The 24,291-nt window shown below is 44.9% G+C and overlaps 1 protein-coding gene and 1 pseudogene across 5 annotated transcripts in view; both read left to right on the forward strand.

Annotated features, from left to right (window-relative positions):
• The window catches only part of LOC137614525 (uncharacterized), a 24,134-nt pseudogene extending 624 nt beyond the window's left edge, over positions 1–23,510 (forward strand).
• Positions 1–24,291, forward strand: part of LOC137626265 (BRISC and BRCA1-A complex member 1-like) — a 249,154-nt gene that overhangs the window by 185,997 nt on the left and 38,866 nt on the right. The gene's annotated exons all lie outside the window — the stretch shown is intronic.

Consider the following 24,291-nt stretch of genomic DNA (forward strand, 5'->3'; position numbering starts at 1 on the left):
GGTAGTCCTTCACCAAGGGTCGGCCTAAGCCCATTGTACTCACTCTTTTGCTAGATGTACTCACAGAAGATCTGAGGCATGAGACTCCCTGGACAATACTGTATGCATATGATGGATTTTTATGTGCTACTGATGATGATGAACTAAATAGTAAAGAAGAGGGATGGAGGAACTTTCTAGAAGAGTGAGGTCTGAAGAATAAATAGAATCAAGACTGTAGGAATGCACTGTGAATTTGAGGAAGCAGAAAGGGAGAGAGGATTAGAATCTTGTAGCCATATACAAAACCTTTCTTATCCTATATCAAGACTCTTAAGGCTCACTTTAAGATATTTTTTTCTTTTTTTTATTGACCGATTGGCTTTCCTAACCATAGCTTTTGACTTCTGTGTAGTTGCCAAACAGAGTATGACTCCATTCCTTCACCTTCGATTTGTTGAAGGGTCATCTATCTAATTTATAGTTAGGCGAAGAGAGTAGTTATGTTCTGAGCCCATCTCTCTTATATATGTAGATGGCAGGGAGATAGACAACTCTCCTTGGTAATATGGAAATAATTGATGTTTCCAATTAAGTAACTTTATTACAAATGATTGAAATTAAGGTAAAATGTACCCAGGATGGATGCAATAATCTGGCTAACCTTAAGGGAGGTCACGAGTAGTATCTCCATCGTAGAGACCGTTTTGCATCCTGGGGTAGGGCTTAGGATCCTGTCGAGTTTCCCATCTGCTCCTAGTAGATTTCTTCCACCATGGAATGAGGATCCACTTGCAGCAAGTTTGAGATAAAAGGCCATTCATCTCCTTTGAATGTCGGTGAAAGATTTTACTAAGACGTACCCCTGTTCTGCTGAGTATTTACCCAGTAACAAATTTGGAGATCTCATCTTTCCAGCATTATTAAGATTTGGCAGTTAGGGGTTGTGGTTCACGAGGCCCCTTTTTTAAATTTAGATTTTGTCAGAGGATGACTTACATCCTGAAGAGGAGGCAATTTCACTTTGAGGGTCCTCAGAAGCATCTTCGTTCTTCCCTGGAAGGTATCCCCTTGGTGCTATCCTAGTGAAGGGTCAGTTTGCTAGGTCAGCTCCAACCAAAGTTTCCGCTAGGTAAGTTACCAGTCTGTCTGGATTCGGGCTGCTTGCATCCCCATTGGACGCTTCGGTTATCACGAAAGATAGTCGAGGTTTCGATCTGCTCCCTCTATGGTTAGCCTGCTCAAGGTTCTACCATTTTTAGAAGATTTTGTCCTCCATTCACTCCCTATCCATGCCAATTTGGTTCTAACAGTGGCTGGACCTTGAGCTCAAGGAAAAACTCCAGTGGGATCTTTACTACCTGAGACAAGTCTTTCTAGTTCGATGGCAGAGGAATAATCAACCAAGGAATCATCATCTGTGGATATAGATGCTGGTGATCTAGTGGGAAACCCTTGGCAATCCTGTAATGAATGTGCTTACTGGCCCAAGTCAAATATTTTTCAACATGGGAATACAATACTGTGCAGATCTTCCTTTCATTAATATAAAATTTGAAAATCTTGCTACGGTTCTTGAATTACAATGGAGGTTTAAAGATCTATCTCCTAAAACATCTCCAGCTAACCCCAAAAGAAGTTATCCTGGTGTTATACAAATCTGTCCTAAACATTTTGCAGGGAACTGGAGATTGCTTTCTAAATCACAGATTTCTTCATGTTTCAATGGTCGAAATGTCAGTGCAAGACAAAAAAATTTCCATCTTGAAATGGTCAAGATGGTTTCAGAATCAGTGAGAGGCATGTTGCTAAAAGGCAACTTTCTATCTAATGAATGTACTGTAGTCCCTGTTTAGGGCTGTATCTGAAAGAGTTCAAAGAATTCATTGAACTCAAAGGTTTTTCTGAAATCTTTCTTCCTAAGAATTGGGATGCTAAAGTAGGCACTAATTAATTGAGAATTGAGGGACAGTTTTCCTTTTGTTCCAGACCATCTTAAGATAGCAGGATTTAGTGCCCAAGAGACGTTACTTAACCTAATGTCTGTCACATTTTCTTTGAAAGTGGGAGCTATAGAGGGATCCCAGTTGACCATATTGGCAATACCAAAGTTACTCTGTAAACTTGCTCACGAGAACTTTGTCACGACTAAGTTCATGGTGAGGGGCTGTGTGTTGATTACTTACAATCTGGAGAGAATTGAGGTAGAGGATTTTTTATATAGCAATCTTCCATGTAAATTCTGTTTCTCCCAAGCTTTTTTAGATAAAGCCAAAGCTAATGCAGAGGCAATAACCGCTGCACTTCCAGAAAAAAGGGGGAAAGTTATTCCTCCCTTCCAAAGAAGAGGCTTTTCTTTCACCAGGCTTTTGGCCTATAATAAGTACCAACAGCAGTTTTGAAAACATAAGTTATTACAGAAAGCAATATTTTTATAGTTTTATCTTCAGAAGCAAGAGTCAGTGAGCTTCCAACCTACGTAGAGATCATGAGTTAATCGTCATCATTCTGGGTCGCATCGTAAGGAGTGCAACTTCAAACTTCATATACTTTTTTGTTTTTTGACTGATTTCTTTTATGTAAAAAGTATTTTAGATTTAATTTCATATACAAAGTATTGTAAGGACATTTTCATAGCATTTTAGTTTTTTATATGTATTTTATCAAGGTATATAAAAAATGCTTACAATTATGATTTTCCAGAATTTAGGTTATATAATTCCATACCTTTTCATGTTGCAATGACAAAAATTAATCAATAATCTAAAATTAGATGCAATTTTTTCTCAGAAAATTTCCTATTTTGAGATATTGTGCATAAAAGATTTTTTAGAGATTGATTGCATAGACTACTATGTACAGTATGCGGCAAAACTGGTGATACTTTTTTTAATTTTGCTTCGGACAAGCGTTGTTCTTAAGTTACCACTTGGTATTAAGCCTTATATTTCACTTTGTAAACATGTGTATATACAGTATGAGGCAACGATGGTCACTTGTTATGGATAATTTCATCATTGAATAATGTTAGATCATTTAAAAAAAGGCATTTTATGCTAAAATGATTCTTCAGAACTAAACACAAATTGTTACTGTAGCACGAATCCCTTTGTCAACGTGACTGCGCAAGAGTCAGTGAGACTAGTCTTTGAGCTGTCTGTCTGGATAGAAGGATTCAAACTGGGAAAGAGGGCATCTAGATGGAGAACAGTTTAAGCCGAGGGCTATAGTCCTAATGATAACAATTCATGCATTTGGATTATGATTTTAAAGGTACTAAACGGATTTTGAGCGAAGCGAAAAATCTATTTTTGGGTGAGATAGCCATGGCGTCCTGATGGAAGGTTCCTTTTTGGTAGCTTCCTTGGGTAAATAACTACTAGATATTCCCAGAGAATTTAACCACAGGTTATCACAGAATTCTAACTTCTGGAGCGAGTATCCTAAAGGTTTCCCTTTAAGACATCGTATATCAACAGGGGACGCATGTATTAACGCGCCACATAGCTATCTGCACCCCACATAGAGTTAACACTTCGATGTGGAGGGGCGGAGAATAGTTGGGGAGCCGTTCCACAGCTATACTCGTCCGTGGGTACTTTTGGAACTCGAAACGTAAACAAACGGGCGCCATTGCTAAATGACGTCACGTCCGTCCTCATCCTGACGCCAGTTGCTTGCCGATCACCATGATACAGCAGGACAGGGTGGGACCTGAAAGGCTGGACGAAGTAGCAGGGAGGGTCCATCAGGACGCCATGGCTATCTCACCCAAAAATAGATTTTTCGCTTCTCTCAAAATCCGTTTTTTGGGCTCAAGCCATGGCGTCCTGATGGAAGAATACCAGAGAATCAATGTATCGTGGTAGATTTCCCCTTGTAGAGTAAGTGCCGAGGGCTTTGAATAGAGTAAGCATAGTAACCTCGATAGAGGTTCCGTGGGGCTGAAACTTCCTGCCCCCCTTGGCAGAGAAGTCCCAACGGACCATGCTGAGGATCAAAGTGGTTCTTGAAGGGCTACCCACCTTGCGGGGAGAACGTGAAGAACTCGGAGACAGGACAGAATGGTTGATATTCATATAGGAACATTCTCAATGACAGATAAGTGGTGGTTAGGCACTGTATATTGTAAAAAGAGAACGGTCTGGTCTTGAAGGTATAGCGCAAGTAAGTATTCAGTTAGGAATATTACATAGCATAGGTGAATATATAATATGGATTGAACCAATTATCTTCATCATTTTTATAAAGAAAAAGGGGAGGGGATAATGAAACTATGACAACCATGTATTTCATAGTATAAGTAGGAGCGGATTGAGACGCACAAGTAATAAAATAGAAATTTTATTTCACAATTGTAGAATATGGTAAATAAATGCAATAAGGGATGTAAAAGTAATTTACAATAAATTATAATGTACATAGTAATGAAAGACTTCGCTCTTGAATCTGAAAGAAAATTTCAAATTATTAGAAGGCACAGGTTCCAGAGGAACATCAGTCTTTAATAAGGAAAAAACACATCATGCTCTAGGCATGCGGCACTCATGTGACGACTATGACATTTCACCTTGAGAAAGAACAGCCTATGAAAAAACACTAAGTGTCTCTGAATTCACTACGTATCACACGAGGGTCAACATAGGCACCCGAGGAATTAGAGTCCCAAGTAACTCACTGTTCTATGCAGAGTTAGGTGCAGGTTTCATAACACTACCTGCGGCTACCACAAAATGTTTGACTTCATGCACTTGTTTCGCGTAATGCTTGAAGAAAACACGCGAGGATTTCCAGCCTGTGAAACTCTTGAGGCTTTCGAAATTCATGCTCTGAAAGAAATTCAGAGACGATGCGACTTTTCTAGGATCATGACCTGCGGGTGTACTGTCAGGATCCGCTCTGCGAATGAAGTAGGTGATTTTCGCTCTTAGTTGTTTCAGTGACAGGTTGCTACCCGATGTTTCTCCTTTGAAGAGTTGGCCTCCACCAAAGTCAGAAGTTCTACGAAGATAGACCTTGAGGCTCTCTACTGGACATAGAGAGGCATCTTCTTTCAGGGGGCAGATTCTCCAAGGGCCCCATCTTTTGGTGGGTAGTTCGTTTTTAGCGAGAAACGTCGGATCCGGGAAGAGGGTAAGGTCTCCTGAGTCTGTAAACAGAATGTGACCCTCGTCCCTTGATAATGCCACTATTTCGCTGACTCGGGCTCCTGAGGCAAGAGCAAAAGAAATATAACCTTTTGAGTCAGATCCTTGAGAGGGCACGAATCGTTGTCCAAATTGGAGGCAAAATGGAGCACCTTGTCCAGGGACCAGGAGATAGGTTTTGGTGGGGGTGCTGGGCGTAGACGAGCGCATGCCTTCGGCAGTTTATTGAAGATGTCGCTGGACAGATCAATCTGGAAGGCGTACAGTAGTGGTCTAGTCAAGGCCGATTTGCAAGTAGAAATCGTGTTGGCTGCTAAGCCCTGTCCATGAAGGTGAATGAAGAAGGACATGCAAAAATCAATGGTGATTTCCGTAGGATTTTTTGCCTTGACGAATGAGACCCATTTTCTCCAGGATGATTCGTATTGCCGTCGTGTGGATTCGGTCTTGTATTCCTCGAGAAAGTCTAGACTTTTCTTCGAGATCCCAAACCTTTTCTTCGCGGCTAGGGAGAGAAAATCATGAGATGAAGGTCCCTGACTTTCGATGATGAAGCGAAGACAGTCGACTTCTGTACTTGCTGGGAGAGAACTGGGCCCGGGAGAGGGATCAACGTGGGTTGTAACTCCAGGACTAGGGGGTACCAGTTGCTCCGGGGCCACTTGGGAGCCACTAGGGCCGCTGTTCCTTTGAAGGTTCTCAGTTTGGAGAGGACTTTTAGCAGAAGGTTGGTGGGAGGGAACAGGTAGATCCTGGACCATCTGTTCCAATCCAGTGACATGGCATCCACTGCTTCTGCCTTAGGGTCCTCGTACGGGGCCACATATCGAGGAAGTTGATTGTTGTCGCTCGTTGCGAAGAGATCGATCTGATGTTCTGGGACTTGGTGAGAGATGAAGGAGAAGGATCTTGCGTCTAGAGACCATTCCGACTCTATCGGGCTTGTTCGAGATAGAGCGTCCGCCGTCACGTTGCGGAATCCTTGTAGATGAACTGCAGACAGGTGCCATTTCTTCTTCTCTGCCAGACGGAAGATTGGGAGAAGCACCTGATTTATCTGGGGCGATCTTAAGCCTTGGCGATTGAGACATCGAACTACCACCGAGTTGTCCAGGGTTAGACGAATATGGATCGAGGGAGGCGGGGAGAGTTTCTTCAGAGTTAGAAGGACCGCCATGGCCTCCAAGATGTTGATGTGAAACATCTTGAATAGGGGAGACCATGTTCCGTGAGCCTGTTTTTGGTGGGAGTGACCTCCCCAACCCTCCAGCGAAGCGTCCTTGTGGATGTTGAGTGATGGAGGTGGGTGTTGAAGAGGGATGGACCTTTTCAGGGCCTTTGCTTCCGACCACGGCTTTAGGAGTAACCGAAGTCTGTTTGGGAGCCGTCTCTTGAGATCTCTTCGAGCGATGGATGCGGAACGTCTCCAGACTCCCGCAGCATCCTTTAGCTGTGCACGTAGCACTGGGTTTGTCACTGAGGCGAACTGTAGAGAGCCTAGAACTCGTTCCTGCTGACGTCTTGAGATCCGTTTGGATTTCAGCAGTCTTTTGACAGACCCTGCTATTTCCTTCCTTTTCTTCTGGGGGATGGAAAGGCGGTGTGACTGAAGATTCCACTGGATTCCTAACCATTGGAACTTCTGAGCTGGAGAGAGGCGAGATTTCTTTCTGTTTATCTTGAATCCCGGGTGTTCCAGAAACTGGGTGACTTTGTTGCAGGATCTTAGACAATCCTCGGGCGATGGAGCCCAGACCAGCCAGTCGTCGAGGTAGGCCATCATCTGGACGTCTCGGAGGCGCAGCTGTTGAACGATGGCGTCTGCCAGCTTTGTGAAGATCCGTGGGGCCACATTGAGGCCGAAGGGCATGGCCCTGAAAGCGTACCTTTTCCTTTGGAGTCGAAATCCTAGGTAGGAGGAAGCGTGGTGGTTCATTGGAACGTGCCAATAGGCATCCGCCAGGTCTATGGAGACCGTGTAGGAACCTTGAGGCAGAAGGGTCCTTATCTGTTGAAGAGTCAGCATCTTGAACTTGTTGAGGGGGGATAAGTCTAGAATGACTCTGAGTTTGTCGGAGTCCTTCTTGGGGATGCAAAACAGTCTCCCTTGGAACCTGGTTGACTTTACCCTCCTTATCACCTTGTTCAAGAGATCTAGGACATATTCTTCCAGAAGGGGGGTTGACTGTTAGAAGAACTGCTGGAAGGTTGGGGGTGGTTGAGTCCAGCTCCAGCCTAGACCCTTCTTGACGATGCTGTGTGCCCAGGGATCGAAGGTCCAACGATCCTGGAATTGGCGGAGTCTTCCTCCCACCGGAAGCACTTCATTGCTTCTGGTTTCCCGAGGGTTTACTGCCTTGGCCGCTAGCTCCCCTTCCTCCTCTGCCTCTGGAGGGACGGCGAGATGCGTCTCTGCCTGCACCTCTGTTTGAGCCTCTACCTTTGGGACGAAAGGTAGTTGACTGTTGCTCGAAAGCAGTGGTGAAAACCGGCGACTGTGACAAGATCGGTTGGGTGACCAGCTGAAAGGTCTGCTCTGGCTGAGCTGCCACTTAGGGAGTAGCGGATCCCGGAAACTGCCGTCTCTGTTGACGTTGCTGGGGTTTTGGCTTAGTGGGTTTCCTCTTAGGTTGAGGGCCGTCGTCCTGAGAGGATTTTCTTTTCTTTGACATGCCCCACTTATGGAGAAGGTTCCTGTTCTCCGTGGCGGCCTTGTCGGTGATCTCTTTCACAAGGGAGGAGGGAAAGAGGTGCTTACCCCAGATGTTGGAGGAAATCAGCCTCCAGGGTTCGTGTCTCACTGTAGCACTGGAGAACACGAATTCACGACAGGCTCTACGAGCCTTCGTGAAGCTGTACAGATCTTTTACTACGGTCGCCAAATGTGTTTTGGCGAGAACCATGTAGTAGTCAGGGACCCTAGTGTCACCGGTCATGACTTCGAGCTGTACCTGAAGGGACATGGATGCGGCGAGCCTTTCCTTCGTGTCATGTTCCCGACGAAGGAGATGGTCGTTAGGTTTCGGGAGGTCTTCGTTAAACTGACGGCCAGCGACGTCAGGTTCTAGTTTTCCTACCGCAAATGTTGACTGGACATCTTTCCAGTGTCTAACATCAGGGGGAGTAGTCAGGGAGAAGGGTCTGCACTCCTCCAGTGCAGGGCAAGGTTTTCCTTCTTCCACTGCCTTATGTACCGCAGTGAAGGCCTTTTCCAAGAAGGGGAGGGTCGCATCGTCTGGTGCGACGTAGGTAGGGTGCTTCTTGCTAAGCGCCGGAAGTTTCGAGCAGGTAAAGCCCCTACTTTTAACTGCATTGGCCAGCATAGCCTGGGCCTTCGCGAGATCGAACACTATCACCTCCTTTGGTTCGGTCTCTTCTTTAGAGGCAGGTTCAGATCGAAGTCAGACGTAACAGTCCGGATAAGCCTCAAAGTTCGGGAAGAATTCCACTTCTTCCAGCACAATCGAGCCGATCTTTTCGCTGATGAAGATCTTGCCCGTTGTAATTGGCATGTGCTCGGCATACCTCCAAGGGTTGCTATCTGAGCATGCGGGGAGGTCCTTAACCGAAATCCGTTTCGGCTGCTTCGAACTTCCCATGTTGGTCCTGAAGAACTCATGCGTCTCGCGGAGTTTCTTATCCATGAGAGCCTCAAGCATTTTGAAGATCTCCTGGGTGTTGGATGGGGTGGGATCCGGGGTAGCAGATGTAGACGGAAGTGATACATCCGTCAGTGTAGGAGTCGGTGTGGGGGTGGAAGGTGGAGCGACCTCCTGCTCCGACTCAGGTTATTCCACCTGGTCTTCCTCATAGTCCAATTCTTCGCCCATGAGGTTCCTCTCCGTATTCTCCGACACTTCCGACATACGTTCCGCGTTGTCGGCATCCAAACGGCACTCGTGCATGGACTGAGCCATGACTACGTCCGGTTCCACCGTTATCTGGACGGTGGGGATCTGATCCTTGGGGACCACAGAGTCTGGGGATGCCTTCGGGAAAAGCAAGGCCCTCAAGTCTTCGGTGGCAAGGTATGGTCCGGTGGCGTTCTTTTGGAAGCCACGCACCCACTTGCGTAGCTTCTCTCGAGAAGCGTCCCTAACCTCCGCTGAAGGAGGATTGTTGAACGCCTCGACCAGGCGGTCCTTGCAGACTGTACAGTTCTGCGGGTCCCAAAACTTCAGATCGCCTTTCTTGTTGGCGCAAGGGGCGTGGGTCCTACACGCCGTGTGCCCGTAGAAGTGCGGGCGCTTCACTCCACAGAAGTTGTGGTCACACTTCACGTACTCCTCCTGTAAGAGAAAGAGAACATGAGTATATGGAAGTCAAACTAATGACTTATATATTCTTAAGTTAAATATTAAAAGGTTTATTTTTAACTTAATCTTAAGTAATTAATAACATTGTGATGTTAGAGAGTGGAGCGGGAAATGAAGTAGATAGACACATACTCCGTGTAACCCGCCCGGCTGGTTACCGTAACCTTATCCATAGGCAATTTGTTTGTGGCCAAGGACACAAGGCAGAATTCTTCATAGATTGCCAGGGAGGCAAAGGGAATTCTAGTAGGAATTGCCTAAGATATAAATCTGGGACTGAGACCACTCAGACCATTAAATTGGGGGTGTAGAAGACCCCATAGGGTAACGGTTTCCGGCAACCAGCCGTGCTAAGATACACACAGCATGCTGGAAAATTGTGATATGCAAGAAGACAGCACGGCTACTAATAGAACGGTAAGACAATACCTATCTATTTATGTAGCCAAACCATCTGGTTGCAGTGTAGGGCTATCAGCATGGTGTTGATAGCTGGGAGAAGGGGTGCAAGTCTCTTGGCACCTCCGGAAGGCTCCAGCAGACCGGCGGCACGCCGGAGGCCGCTCCAGCAGAGTTTCTGGCATTAGGGAAGACATATAGAAAAGTCAGGAGTAATGCCAGGATGGCGGCCGCCGGCGGGAGGCGGAGGCGGCTGCCGGCTTGGTGACAGGGACAAGGATAGGCTATAGCAAAACCGGACCGCCGGCAATGGATGCCGGCACGCCGGGGCCCGGCCCGATGGACGGACGACCGAAGCTAGGAGGTATGAGGGCAGGCCATCGGCTGTACACCGACGGGAGGCGGCAGCCCTCCGGCACACGGAGGACTGTCGGCCAGGGGGGAACAAGGAATGTGTCACCAAGGGGGGGGGCGGTATCGCCGACAGTAGAGGCGGCAAGGGACCAGCACCAGGACAGTAAAAAGAGACAGAAGGAGGGATGTAGGGGTAAAGACACGAACCCCAAAGCATCCCACCTGAATGGGTGTACCCATGATAGGGGCTAGCCCTATCACCCGATGGTAGTGGGCCACAGGCGGCCGGGAGCCAGAGTAGCCCAAGGGAGGGCTAGGGAACACCCAAGAGGGGGGAGAACCCCTGCGGACAAAGCGCATCCAGTGGCTAACCCCATAGGACACTATGAAGGGTATATATACCAGAGTGGACTGCACACAGGGACTCAAGATAGCCCTGTCACTCCACCCTAAGGAGGAGTTGTAGGACAGGGGACAGATGAGTATAGACTAACCTAAGTATAGGCTAGGCCATACAAGGGATAGGTGGGGAGGGGAGAAGAAGCAGAGTCTTCCATAGGGGAGGCTCTGTACCAAAGCGGCCACCAAGGAAGGGAGGACGCTCCCTAGCCTAAGGTAGGCAGCCTGTCTGAGAACGGTGCATGGGTACCGTTTCAAGCAAGGCACAGAACTAGCTCCCCCCAAGGCCTAACCTAGAGCAGGGATGTTACACCCTAAGCTAGGAAGGTTGGAAGATGTATCGCAATTGCAAGGAAGGTCAGGTAACCTAACCTCAGCAATTGAGGAAGGGCAGGCCGTTCCTCATTCTCGTACGCAACCCTAAGGGGGATCATTCCCTTAGGGAGGACAGAGAAGCGATATGTACTCTGGTATGAGCCTGATCCCCTTACGTGGTAGGGGGAGCAAGGCTACACAGAGGGAATGCCCTAAGGCAGGGGATGAAGGGAGCATATAGGGGTCCTACATTTAGGTTAGGTTAGAAGGCACACTATCAAACCTATCCCCTATATGGTCCCTGAAGACGAAAACACTTGCATCACAGTAAACAGTATCATAAAATAATGCCACTATCTTCATAACTTAACCTAGGATCACTGTAATATATCATGCTTGAACACTGATGATAGGCGCTCTGGCCTAGGGGCTAAGCTAGCGATCTAGTATGGGGTCAGGCGATGACCGACAAAAAAGCGTCAAATCACGATATATGAAGTTCCTAGCTATGAAGACTAAATAACTAATAGTATCAGTTAGTTAATAAGGCCGGAATAAGCTGTTCAGGCTAGCTAAATAAGGCATGCAATGTAACAGCGACGCCATAAAATGGCGTGTCTGGTAGCAGCACAGCTCTGCCAGAAAACATAAAATATCTCGAAAAGTAAAAGTTACTTTACGGTCAGAGCTTATTTAAACAATACTGGAACCTGGTACTCAACTTTCCAGAAGAAGGCGAGGCCGAGGGTAGAGACATAGCGAAGATGCAAGCCGATGAAATTAGCACAAGGGAAAATCCGTCTTTGTAAGGCAAGCTACTAGTAGAAGGAAAAGGACAGACGTGACATCATTTAGCAATGGCGCCCGTTTGTTTACGTTTCGAGTACCAAAAGTAGCCACGGACGAGTATAGCTGTGGAACGGCTCCCCAGCTATTCTCCGCCCCTCCACATCGAAGTGTTAACTCTATGTGGGGTGCAGATAGCTATGTGGCGCGTTAATACATGCGTCCCCTGTTGATATACGATGTCTTAAAGGGAAACCTTTAGGATACTCGCTCCAGAAGTTAGAATTCTGTGATAACCTGTGGTTAAATTCTCTGGGAATATCTAGCAGTTATTTACCCAAGGAAGCTACCAAAAAGGAACCTTCCATCAGGACGCCATGGCTTGAGCCCAAAAATAATTTTTTGCTTATGTCGTTTTGTATATAAAAGGGATTTTGACGTAGGAAAAATCTATTTCTGGGCGAGGGACCTGTGCCGCCCAGTGAATAAGCTCCATTTAGCACTTATTCTTAGGTAATTTACTGCTAAATATACCAGAGAAAAAATGTAAAGGAGTGCTAGGTTAACTAGCTCGCTCACCTATTGGTGTCGGTATAAAATTGGGCGTATAATCCAGAGGTCCCGCACTATTTAGATTTATCCACGACAGAAACCCCAATAGAGGAGAGCCGTTCAACCTCACTCGGTACTACTAACACTGCATCCGCTCAGAACCCAACTCCTTAGCACCCAAAGTTTGGGGACTCCAAGGGATAGGAGCTGGGAGGGTTCACTGGGCGGCACAGGTCCCTCGCCCAGAAATAGATTTTTCCTACGTCAAAATCCCTTTTCTGGGCTCGAACCTGTGCCGCCCAGTGAATCTATACAAGAGAATATGTCACCAAACTTGAAAAATAAAGGAAAAAACATAAGCGTAAGGGAAATACAGGATGCTTTAATCAGAGATGAGTACCAAAAAACAATTATAAGGGTATCTTAAATATGAACATAAATCCACTTGGTGGACAATTGACAAATAAGGTAGGTATAATAATGCCGTGAGTGATAATATATACAGATACTCAGGAGTTTAAAAATTTACAAATATAATAACAGTATTCAGGTGCGAGACCAACGAATACAATAGGGTATAAATGAGGCAGGTAAGAGGGAGAGATAAAGAGACAAGGTATTAACCTGTGAGTTACCTGGGAGTAACTACGCTCCCTGCAGCTACTGTAGAAAATTTTAGGGCTTCCAAATGTTTAAGGTAGTGTTTCTTGAACACTGACGGTGATTTCCACCCTGTATACCTGGAAAGGTCCGTAAAATTCATGTGGTGAAAAAAGTTCACCGAAGTAGCAACCGCTCTGATATCATGTGCAAGAGGAAAAGAGTCAGGGCTAGCTTGTTTAATAAAATACAAAATTTGTTGCCTGATCCCTTTAATAGTAATGGTACCGCCTTGTTCTCTAACGAATAGAGGCCCCGAGGAGTTAGAGGAGGTCCGGGATAAATAAGACCTAAGAGTAGTAACAGGGCACAGAGACGGGTCTTGCGTGAGGGAAACAATTTTCCAGGAGGACCATCTGTTCTGAGGGTCTTCGTTCTTAGCCAAAAAGAATTTGTTAGGTGAAAGAAGGACCTCTCCCGAAGGCAGGAACTCAATATGACCCGGGTCTCTCGACAAAGCTGCCAGTTCAGAAATTCTTGCCCCGGAAGCCAAGCTCACCAGGAAAAGTGTTTTCCTGAGAAGGGGAATGTAATCACAAGAACTGTTAAGGGTATCAGAAGCCAATTTGAGTACATCATTAAGGAACCAGGTCACCGGGGTAGGACGAGTAACCGGTTTCAGTCTGGCACAGGCTTTCGGAATTGAAGCTAACAAAGAGTCGGTTAAGTCTATGTTAAAACCCACTAGGAAGATCTTTTTCAAAGCAGATTTAATAGTGGTGATAGTATTGGCTGCCAGACCTGATTCTAATAAAGATCTAAAGAAAGTAACTGTAAGGTTCAAGTTCATACAGTTCACGTCTGAGTCTATCAAAAATTTTGCCAACTTTTTAACTGCAGAGTCATACTGGCGGATGGTGGAATCCCGTTTATCCGATTCTAGGAACAGGGTGTTTTGAGGATCAATATTGGCACCATGCATGGCCGCAAACTTCATAAAGTCCATAAAGTTAGGGCGCTCTGAATGTTTGAGAAAGCGTACACAACGCGTGTTTGTACTATCTGAGACAGAACCGGATTGGGTATCGGGTGAGGGTATAGTCTCAACTCTCGCAGGAGAGGATACCAGTTGCTCTTGGGCCAGTTGGGTGCGACCAAGGCTACTTGTCCCTTGAAGGATCTCAGCTTGTCTAGAACTTTCAGCAAAAGATTCACCGGGGGAAAGAGATAAATCTTCTCCCAGACGTCCCAATTCTGTGACATGGCGTCTGTGGCGTAAGCCTGAGGGTCTAGATTGGGAGCCACATATACTCTCAATTTGTGGTTGGACTCCGTGGCGAAGAGGTCCACTTGGAGACCGGGAACCTGAGAGAGAATCCACCGAAATGACTTTAGATCGAGTGACCATTCCGATTCTAGAGGGGAGGTCCGGGACAGGGCGTCTGCCACTACATTCCGGACTCCCGCCAGGTGGACAGCTGACAGATGCCAACGGTTCAAGGCTGCTAGGGAAAATATGGCTACTAGAACATGGTTCAGAGGCCCTGACTTTGACCCGCCTCTGTTGAGGCAGCGGACCTCCACTTCGCTGTCGAGGACCAGACGAAGGTGTTGTCTCTTGGGAAGAGCGAGACGTTTCAGGGTTAGAAGAACTGCCATGGCCTCCAGCACATTGATGTGAAATTGGCGGAACCAGGGAGACCAAAGACCTTGAACTTTCCTGAGCTGAGAATAGCCGCCCCAACCTGATAAGGATGCGTCCGTGTGAATGATTGATTTCGGAGGCGGAAATCGAAGGGGAACTGACTTTGACAGACTGTTTGCTCTTGTCCAAGGAAGAAGTCTTTCCCGTAGAATGGGAGGAAGGCGGACTTTCCTGTCCCGGAACTTCCGGTTCGCCCTCGAACGCCAGACACGATTGATATCTTTCAACTTTGCCTTCAGAAGAAGATCCGTCACTGAGGCAAACTGAAGGGACCCCAGAATCCTCTCTTGGAGTCGTCTGGAACTTACTTTGTCTTTGAGAAAGCGTTTGGTGTTCCTTGCAATCTCTAACCTCTTGGGTTTGGGAAGACACAGAGTATGAGATATAAGATCCCATTGCAGGCCGAGCCATTGGAACTTCGATTTTGGAAGAAGACGGGACTTCTTGAAGTTGATCTGGAAGCCTAGAGATTGAAGATAATGGATGACTTTGTGAGTGGCTTTTAGGCAATTTTGGGAGGTGTCTGACCAAATGAGCCAGTCGTCCAGATAGGCTACTACTTGAATCCCTTGATTTCTGAGTTCCTGAACAGCGACTTCTGCTAACTTTGTGAAGATCCTTGGGGCGATGTTGAGCCCGAAAGGCATCACCTTGAAGGAGTAACTTTTGTCCCCTAAGCGAAAGCCTAGGTACGGACGGAAGTGTCTCGCTATCGGGACGTGATAATAGGCATCTGTAAGATCGATAGAGGTGGTGACGGCCCCACGGGGAAGTAAGGTCCGCACCTGCGAGACGGTAAGCATTCGAAACTTGTCGCATTGAATGGACAAGTTGAGAAGGGATAGGTCTAGAATCACTCTTCTCTTGTCTGAATCCTTCTTCGGGACACTGAACAGCCAACCTTGAAACTTCAGGTGTTTCGTTTCTTGTATGGCGTTCTTCTGTAAAAGATCCTGGACAAATTCGACCAGGTCCGGAGTGGAATGTTGATGAAATTTGTTCGGAGGAGGAGGTCCTTGAATCCAACTCCACCCCAGTCCCTTGGAGATGATACTGAACGCCCAGGGACTGAACATCCATTTGTTGCGGAAGGCATAGAGCCTCCCCCCTACCTGCTGCACCTCAGTATTGGTTTGAGGAGTTGCCTCCACGTCCGCCTCGGAAGTTCTTTCCCCTGCGAAAGGCTCTTCCCCTGCCTTTGTTCTGGTTAGAACCACGGTGGTAGCCTCTACCTCTACCATAACTCTGGGAAGAGCTATGAGCCTCATAAGACTGGTTAAAGGCAGGAGAGGTGGCGGAGGCACCGGAAAGCTGGCTCTTAGGGAGCAGAACGGTGACATAGTCATGCGAAGGAGCCTGAGAGGTGGAAGGCTGTGCAGGGGCAACAGGAGATGGGGGAAGAGGCAGCTGGAAAATGGACGAACCACTCTGCTGTTGCCTGAACTGGGTGGAGGTATATGGATGGAGCTTCTTCCTACCCCGGGCTTGGTAATTTGCAGGGTCATATTTACGTTTAGGAGTCAAACCCCAACGGGCTTTAAGGCTCTGGTTGACTCTAGTGGCCTCCGCCAAGACTTCCTCTACAAGATCCTCAGGGAAGAGATTTGAACCCCAACAGGAGGACCGGATAAGCTTATTAGGTTCATGCCTAATAGTCGCCTCTGCCAGGACATGTTTGCGACACCTGCGTTTAGCAGTAGCGAAGTCATACAGGTCATAGTATAATGACTGCAACGTAGCCTTGTTGAGAGACTTAAAAATACCCTCAGTATCGTAAGTCAAGGCTATCGACTCCGTGGAGGTGGCCAAGTTCAGAGTACGGCCAACGCGTAGGCGGGAATCATATTCCTGTTTAATGAGGGATTCCGGGAGACGGGGAAGCCGCTCACTAAACATTACTGAAGCACAGTCTGCTGCTAGCTTGCCAGAGGTAAAAGTGGTATGGACGTTGACCCAACACTCAATGCCTGAAGGAAGAAGGAGGGAGATTGGATCCACCTCTCGGATGGGAGGCAAGGGCTTCTCCTCCAGAGCATATTGGAAGGCAAGCTCTGCTACCTTATTGACACATGGAGTCACGGTGTTTTTGTCCATTAAGAACATTGTGAAGGAGCTCTTATAAGGCGTCAACATGGTGTTGGTACAGCCGATGTCATTCAGGAATCTGGCCCACACAGATTGGGCTTGCTCCTTAGGGAAGATGACTGTCTCCTTGGGGACCTTGTCTAACCGAACCAAAGCTTCCTCGGTAAGCCTGGCATAACCATGAAAAGGAAATGCCAGACCAGGAGGAAAGAATTCAAAGTTCTCTAGGGGACGAGTGCCAAGACCCTCCAAAGTTAACATTCCGTCTGAGAACGGGGAATGAAGAGCCATATGCCAAGGGTTATTCTTGGCAAACGGCGGGAGCTTAGAGGCATCCGGGATGAGAGAGCTTTGGACTCGCTCCGGAGCACCTTGCTCTAATGCCCCAAGTCTCTGACCGATGTTAGAGAACATCGTGTCCATCTTAGACTGCATCTCTGATACCAACTTAGCCTGCATCTCCGACACGATGCGAAGCATGGCTGATTCGGAAAGGCCCGGGCTAGTAGCAGGAGTGGCGGAATGAACTCCCGGGTCGCGAGACTTAGAGGAGGAGCCAGAAGCCTTAGATGACAGGTTTGTATTCTGTTTAGAACCATGAGAAGCCTTATGAGGCTTACGAGCTTTAGGTAAGGTTCTAGACTTATTCTTGCGGGGAACCGAGTGTGATCGTTGGGACGAATCACGGTCCCCAGAAAAACCATGAAAGGAAGAGCGATCAGATGAAGAAGAAAGAGAGGGGCTGAGGATAGGAATCTCAGCGCCGGAAACACCTGCCTCACTTACCACCCTACCTATATCTGGATCATTCAATAACATGGGTTCCACGTCAAGGTTCATGGAGGCAACATTGTCTTCTAGATCTCCGGGGGCGTCCGACGGGTCCTGCTCTGGATCAATGAACCCCGCTATGGTGGCATCAATGTGGGCAATGATGGGAGCTGCAACATGCCTAGCCACAGCGGCTGAAGACTTGGCGTTGGGGTAAATCAAGGAACAGTAGTCCTCGGAGAGGACGTACGGCCTCTTGGACTTCACGTTCCGGGCAAAACCACCAACCCACACTTTCAGTGTGGCCCGAGCCGCAGACTTTTGCTCCGGGGATGCCTGAAATAATAGTGGGAATTAAAAAGGGAAGACTCCCAGTGGTCCTTCAAGACCATAGATATCTTACTAAATAGTGTATGTATGCCAAAAAAGGTAAGATAAATAAGAAGGCAACATAGCCAACGGGACTCACCGAGTCAGATCCAAGGGTGGTAACGAGGTCAAAACAGACCACACAGTTATCCGGGTGCCATACCACGACATCCTCCAGCTGCACTCCGCAGAGGGCGTGGGACCGACAGACGGTATGGCCGCAGGGCTGATGTAGAACAGCTGCACAGGCCGTCGTCTGACAATGCACCATCTATAAAAAGAATAGTATATGAGAAACTGAAATTCTCTTAAGTAGGGGCGGGTCCGGAGGACCCGAGCCTAACATAAGCCTAACACAAGATTAGAGCTTAACTGTAATATTCTTAAGTAGGGGCGGGTCCGGAGGACCCGGGCCTAAACATAAGTCTAGCTTAAGACTAAAGTATAGCCATCCATTCCGGTCGAGCCGGGAGCATAAAAAAGGATGCAACAACAAGAAATTAAGACACATGGTGTCTGATTTCCCGGGGCGAGGCTAAGCCCCGGGCCGGGAAATAAAAGTATCCAAAACAAATTCGTATAGGAACTCCGGGATAGTGATCTGTCATATAATCATTATATATAATCATAGGAACTGTTATAAATTAATAGGGGGGCGGAACTGTAGATAAGAACCGCCAACCGAACCCAGAGGGTTTCATATAACATAAACCAGTGTGATAAGTGAATATAAAATAGGGTGCACCGGGATCCAACTCTGTTGACCGGTGGCCAACCAGACTAGACAGAGACGAACCCGCCGGGACACCCGGAGGACAAAGTCCATAAACACTGAACTACCCCCTCTAAAAGGAGGGAAGGCAACGGTCCCCTAGGGGAGGGGGGGAGAGAAGCCTAGCTAGCCGCCCACCTAGCGAGAGGGGGAGCATGGGGGAGGATCACGTGATACGGAGCAGCAGGGCTACCAACTGACGATCCCCAACCAGACAGATCAAACGGAGTAATAGCACAATATTCATTATAATAGTGATAGCGTTGATAATATAAAATAAACACATAAAAATTTTTGGGCAAGGCATGCAACATAATAATTAAATCACAAAAGACACACCTGATGGCTTAAAAAAATAACATTGCCGCCTAGCAACGAAGGTCGGCAGCCAAAACGATACGTAAATGATATCGGCCCAAAAAGTGAACCACGAGGGTTCTAAACGCTAAATAATGAATATCCACAATAACAAATAAAATTTAATAAAAATAAAAATAATACATATAGTAACACCGCGAGTGAAACTAAAAGCTCTCAAAACAGGAGTACCAACTGTAAGTGGGATCAAGCAAGATCGATATGAACGAAGAGAATAAACTCCTATAATTCAAATATTAAACAATCTAGGTTGCTCAAAACACAGCAAAACCAAGCTTGGTACTTAACTTAGACGGTGTCTCCTAGAAAACCGACGAAGAAGCCATAATCCAATGAAAATAAGTGGAAAAACGAGAGCACAACAAAAAAGCGGGTTACAACACAAGACGTGCTAAAAGGAGTTGAGTTCTGAGCGGATGCAGTGTTAGTAGTACCGAGTGAGGTTGAACGGCTCTCCTCTATTGGGGTTTCTGTCGTGGATAAATCTAAATAGTGCGGGACCTCTGGATTATACGCCCAATTTTATACCGACACCAATAGGTGAGCGAGCTAGTTAACCTAGCACTCCTTTACATTTTTTCTCTGGTATATTTAGCAGTAAATTACCTAAGAATAAGTGCTAAATGGAGCTTATTCACTGGGCGGCACAGGTTCGAGCCCAGAAAACAAACATTAGTTAGGATCGTGATTCCAAAATTGCAATAAATTACTACAAGTCAAAGTTTATACTATAATCATTGCTATTTATGTAATTCTAGTCTCCCAATGGGTTTTTGAGTTTGAGAAAATATTAATAAATAAATAAATAAAGAAGCGAGGTGGTGAGTGATCTTTGCTATTAGAAATACAATTAATTTTACCTTTCCATTATTTTACTTTTACTTTACGAACGAAAGACTATAATCAGGTCAGATATATTCAGCCATAGTTGTTTTATGCAGATTCTACTGAAAGACAATAACAACTTACAGTATCTTATATTATAATGATAATAATAATAATAATAATAATGATAATAATAATAATGGTGATGATAATGATAGCATGGTTCTGGATTCTAGGCCTTATAACTCATCTTCTTCTGCGTATGGCTTTTCAATTTACTTCCATCGTAGTATCATTTAGCCATCTGTAAACAGTTGTTTCGTTGATGTTAGGGCAATTGGTTATATATATATATATATATATATATATATATATATATATATATATATATATATATATATATATATATATATACAGTATATATATATATATATATATATATATATATATATATATATATATATATATATATATATACTGTATATATATATATATATATATATATATATATATATATATATATATATATATATATATATATATATATATATATATATACATATATATATATATATATATATATATATATATATATATATATATATATATATATATAGGTATATATATATTATAGAGAATCTGGTGAAATAAGCTTGAACTAGAGTTACAGTTATCCAGTAGCTGTTGGGTAGCACTGCTGCACTAACCATATTTGACAGATGACTCGCTTGTGAGAGTGCCACCGTGAGACTGCCAGTTGATGTCCGGTTAGACCCCGCTCACAACTGCATCCCCAATAGGTTCTTTATGTAAAATACGTAACTATGGTGGCTAAAAAGTCAGACTCATGAAGTATTTTTTTTTTTTTCATCATGATTAAAGATGATTGGGTTAATTTTTCCATAATGAGCTAGCTGGTATTTTGATTAAAAAATATAGCATAAATTCTTTAGATTCGTATTTTGATTAAAAACTATAGCATAAATTCTTTAAATTCATGCATAATGAGCTGTACTTTTTATTGAGCGAGGTTTCAAAATACTTCGTCCCGGGAACCTAGTCTCATTAGAAATATGAAGAATATGAGAGTTGCCAGTTAGTGACTTTCGAACGAAAATCACGGCATTCGGGTAACACCAGTTTTGCTGTATACTGTACAGTATAAGTATGGGCTTTTACTTTTAATTTACCTCAGTACTGGGGATCATACGGACATGATCATCATATTTCAAGGTTATTCACTAACCAGTGGTAAATCCTGTCCCTTCCTTCAGCTACAAAAATAACTCTCCAAACACAAATATACGACCGCTAGAGAATTATTGGGTCCTTTGATCATTTGACTGGCCAGGCAGTACTACATTGGATCCCTCTCTCTGGTTACGGCTCATTTTGTCTTTGCCTACACACACCAAATAGTATGGCGTATTATTACCAAATTATCCTCTGGCATCATACACCTGACAACGCTGAGGTTACCAAACAATTCTTCTTCGCTCAAGAGGTTAACTACTGCAGTGTAATTGTTTCTGTGGCTACTTTCCCCTTGGTAAGGGTAGAAGAGAGACTATAGCTATGGTAAGCAGCTCTTTTAGGAGAAGGACACTCCAAAATCAAACCATTGTTCGCTAGTCTTGGGTAGTGCCATAGCCTCTGTACCATGGCCTTCCACTATCTCGGATTAAAGTTCTCTTGCTTGGGAGTACACTCGAGCAAGCTGTTCTATCTTATTTCTCTTCTCTTTTCTTTTTGAAGTTTTTATAGTTCTTCTCTTTCAGTTTACTTATTTCCTTGTTTCTTTTACTCAGGGGCTATTTTTTCCTGTTGGAGTTTTTATAAAATCTGGGACAAACTACACGTGTAGTACTAGCCCATTCGTGAATCCTACGAAGGAAACCTGATAGAGGAAGGACCACATCCTCCAGGTAGTAGGTTGGCCAGGGCACTAGCTACCCGTTGAGATACCACAGCTTGAGAGTTATTGGATCCTTTGACTGGACAGACAGCACTATACAGTATTCGATCTCCCTCTCTGATTGCGGCTCATTTTTCCTTTGCTTTCACATACACCGAATAGTCTGGCATATTCTTTCAACATTCTCCTCTGTTTGTTCAGTGACTACTTTCTCTTGGTAAGGGTAAAAGAGACACTTTAGACATGGTAAGCAGCTCTTTTAGGAGAAGGATACTTTAAAATTAAATCATTGTTTTCTAGTCTTGGGTAGTGCCATAGCCTCTGGGCCATAGTCTTCCACTGTCTTGGGTTAGAGTTCTCTTGCTTTAGGGTACACTCAGGCACACTATTCTATCTTATTTCTCTTCCTTTTTTTTTATTTTTTTTTATTTTTGTTTAGTTTATATATGGAAGATCTAATTTAATATTCTTACTGATCTTAAAATATTTTATTTTAGTTGTTCATTACTTCTCTTGCAGTTTGTTTATTTCCTTTCCTCTCATAATGACGCAATGGTGGTGTAAACGTTGGCGGCGAGCTTCTGGCTTAAAAACACCTACAGTACAGTAAGGAATACGGTTACACTCAAGTAGCATACACATAAGGGTGCTTGAGTGCACACAGTTATCATATTGACACAATAGAAATTAAGGCGTAATTTAACTTAGATTAAATTTAAGAGTGAAAAGATACTGGTTTACCCCAAGGAGACTCCTTGACCCTGTTGCCTTTTTCCACGTATGGTTAGAAGCAGTATCCCTGGTAATGGTCTCCATAGTAACCAAGGTGTAATATTCCACCATCTACAGCCACCCTAGCAATATGTCAACATCCACTGCAACTGAGAATACCACCATGGACGCTGCACTTGAGTCGCAAGAACGAGCATTTAAGTCTCCCCTGGAGGTTGTGGTCAAACAAATGAATGACCGCATAAACAAACTAGATGCCAAGATTTAACTAGATTTAACAGCCAGCCTGGAATTCACTCAGCGCGAGGTTGATGAACTAAAGTCAAGTAAGAAAAAATATGAAAAAGATAAGCAGAGTGCCAAGGAAAAAAATTGAAAAACTAACAAAGATAAGGAACTTGAAGAGAGAATTAACTATCAAGAAGACTAAAGCAGAGGGAACAACGTGCGGATCAGTGGCGTGGAGGAGTGTGGAGCCACTGAGACATGGGAGCAGACGAAGGCTGCTGTGATGTCACTCCTGGAGGATAAAATACAGCTGCAGGGACTCATGTTGGAGCGAGCCCATAGTGTTGGTGTGCGCCGTGATGCCAGGCCTCGTCCCATCGTAGCAAGATTCTCTTGGTACTGCGATTGAGGTGTTGTAATGCAGAACTCCAACAAAATGAGGTGCACAAACATATTTGTGAATGAGGACCTCTGCGCTGAGTCGCAAGTAGTGAAGAATGCTCAGGTGCCTCTACTTGAACAGGCAAGAGCACTTTGGAAAGGGGGCTTTCTTCCATCACACTAAGCTAATTATCAAAGAAAAGAGCAGCAAAGCAGTGGTTGATCAAATGAGACAGTCAACGTGGTCCATGGGGGTGCGGGGTGGGGCTGGCGCCGGCGCCGGGACCTGCTGCTGGTCACGGTGCTGCTGATCACACTGCTGCTGGTGGGGTCATTGTGGAGGTAGCAGAGGCATAGGCCGGCGCCGGGAGCTTCCCCCCCCCCCCTGCCCACTCCTCTTCGTGATGGCCCGGCCTCCTGCTCGTCTCCTGCTACTACACCTGGTGCCTCTAAACAAAGTAAGCTGGTGAAGAAAACTTTACAAAGTGCCGTGAAGAAATAACACGTCATTGTAGCATGAACATTCATAGTATTATATAACATCAACATCTGTATAATGAATATAAACCAACACTTACCATTTCATAATCTAAAGGACTCAGATTTTGCTAATATGATGGTTGTGGGCAATCACAACTACCCACTTAGCACTTTAAATACATTAACATATGATTTTAGTGAATTAAAAAGACCCAATCATGTTATAGATCCATCAAGTGAACCGATACTGCCAGAACCAACATGTGACTATGTTTTCTGTAATGAGGACTTACGTGTAAATTTTCCTAAAAATAGTTTGAAAATCATCTAAGGGAGGCCACATGTAATTTATATAATCAGAGTAATTACTGTTCATACCTTCAGAATAAATTGACACAAGGTGGCCTTAGCTATATGTACACAAGTTTCAAAGAGAAAAGATTGCTGTTGCCTGTTTAAAACTACCACACCTTGAATCACTGTGCCTCAAAATAATTAAGCCCTCTAATTTCATAATAGGTGTTTTTTACAGACCACCCAATGCATCACTCGATATTTTTTATTCAATGGTACATATTTTAGATTATGTAACCAGCCTTGATTTATCATGTTATTTGTTGGGAGATTTTAATGTTAACTTGTTAAATACTAGTATCAGTGGAAGCAATTTAACTTGAGATATCGGTCCACCTCCAGTTTCATTTGAGTCCTTTCTTCCAGAGCCAGTCCCTTCCTCACTTTTTTTTTCTTAAACTCACAACACAGCAAGAAATTAAAAATGTTATAAATGAACTAAAAGTTAC

Source organism: Palaemon carinicauda, chromosome 2, assembly GCF_036898095.1.
Source record: "Palaemon carinicauda isolate YSFRI2023 chromosome 2, ASM3689809v2, whole genome shotgun sequence".
NCBI classification, from domain to species: Eukaryota; Metazoa; Arthropoda; class Malacostraca; order Decapoda; family Palaemonidae; genus Palaemon; species Palaemon carinicauda.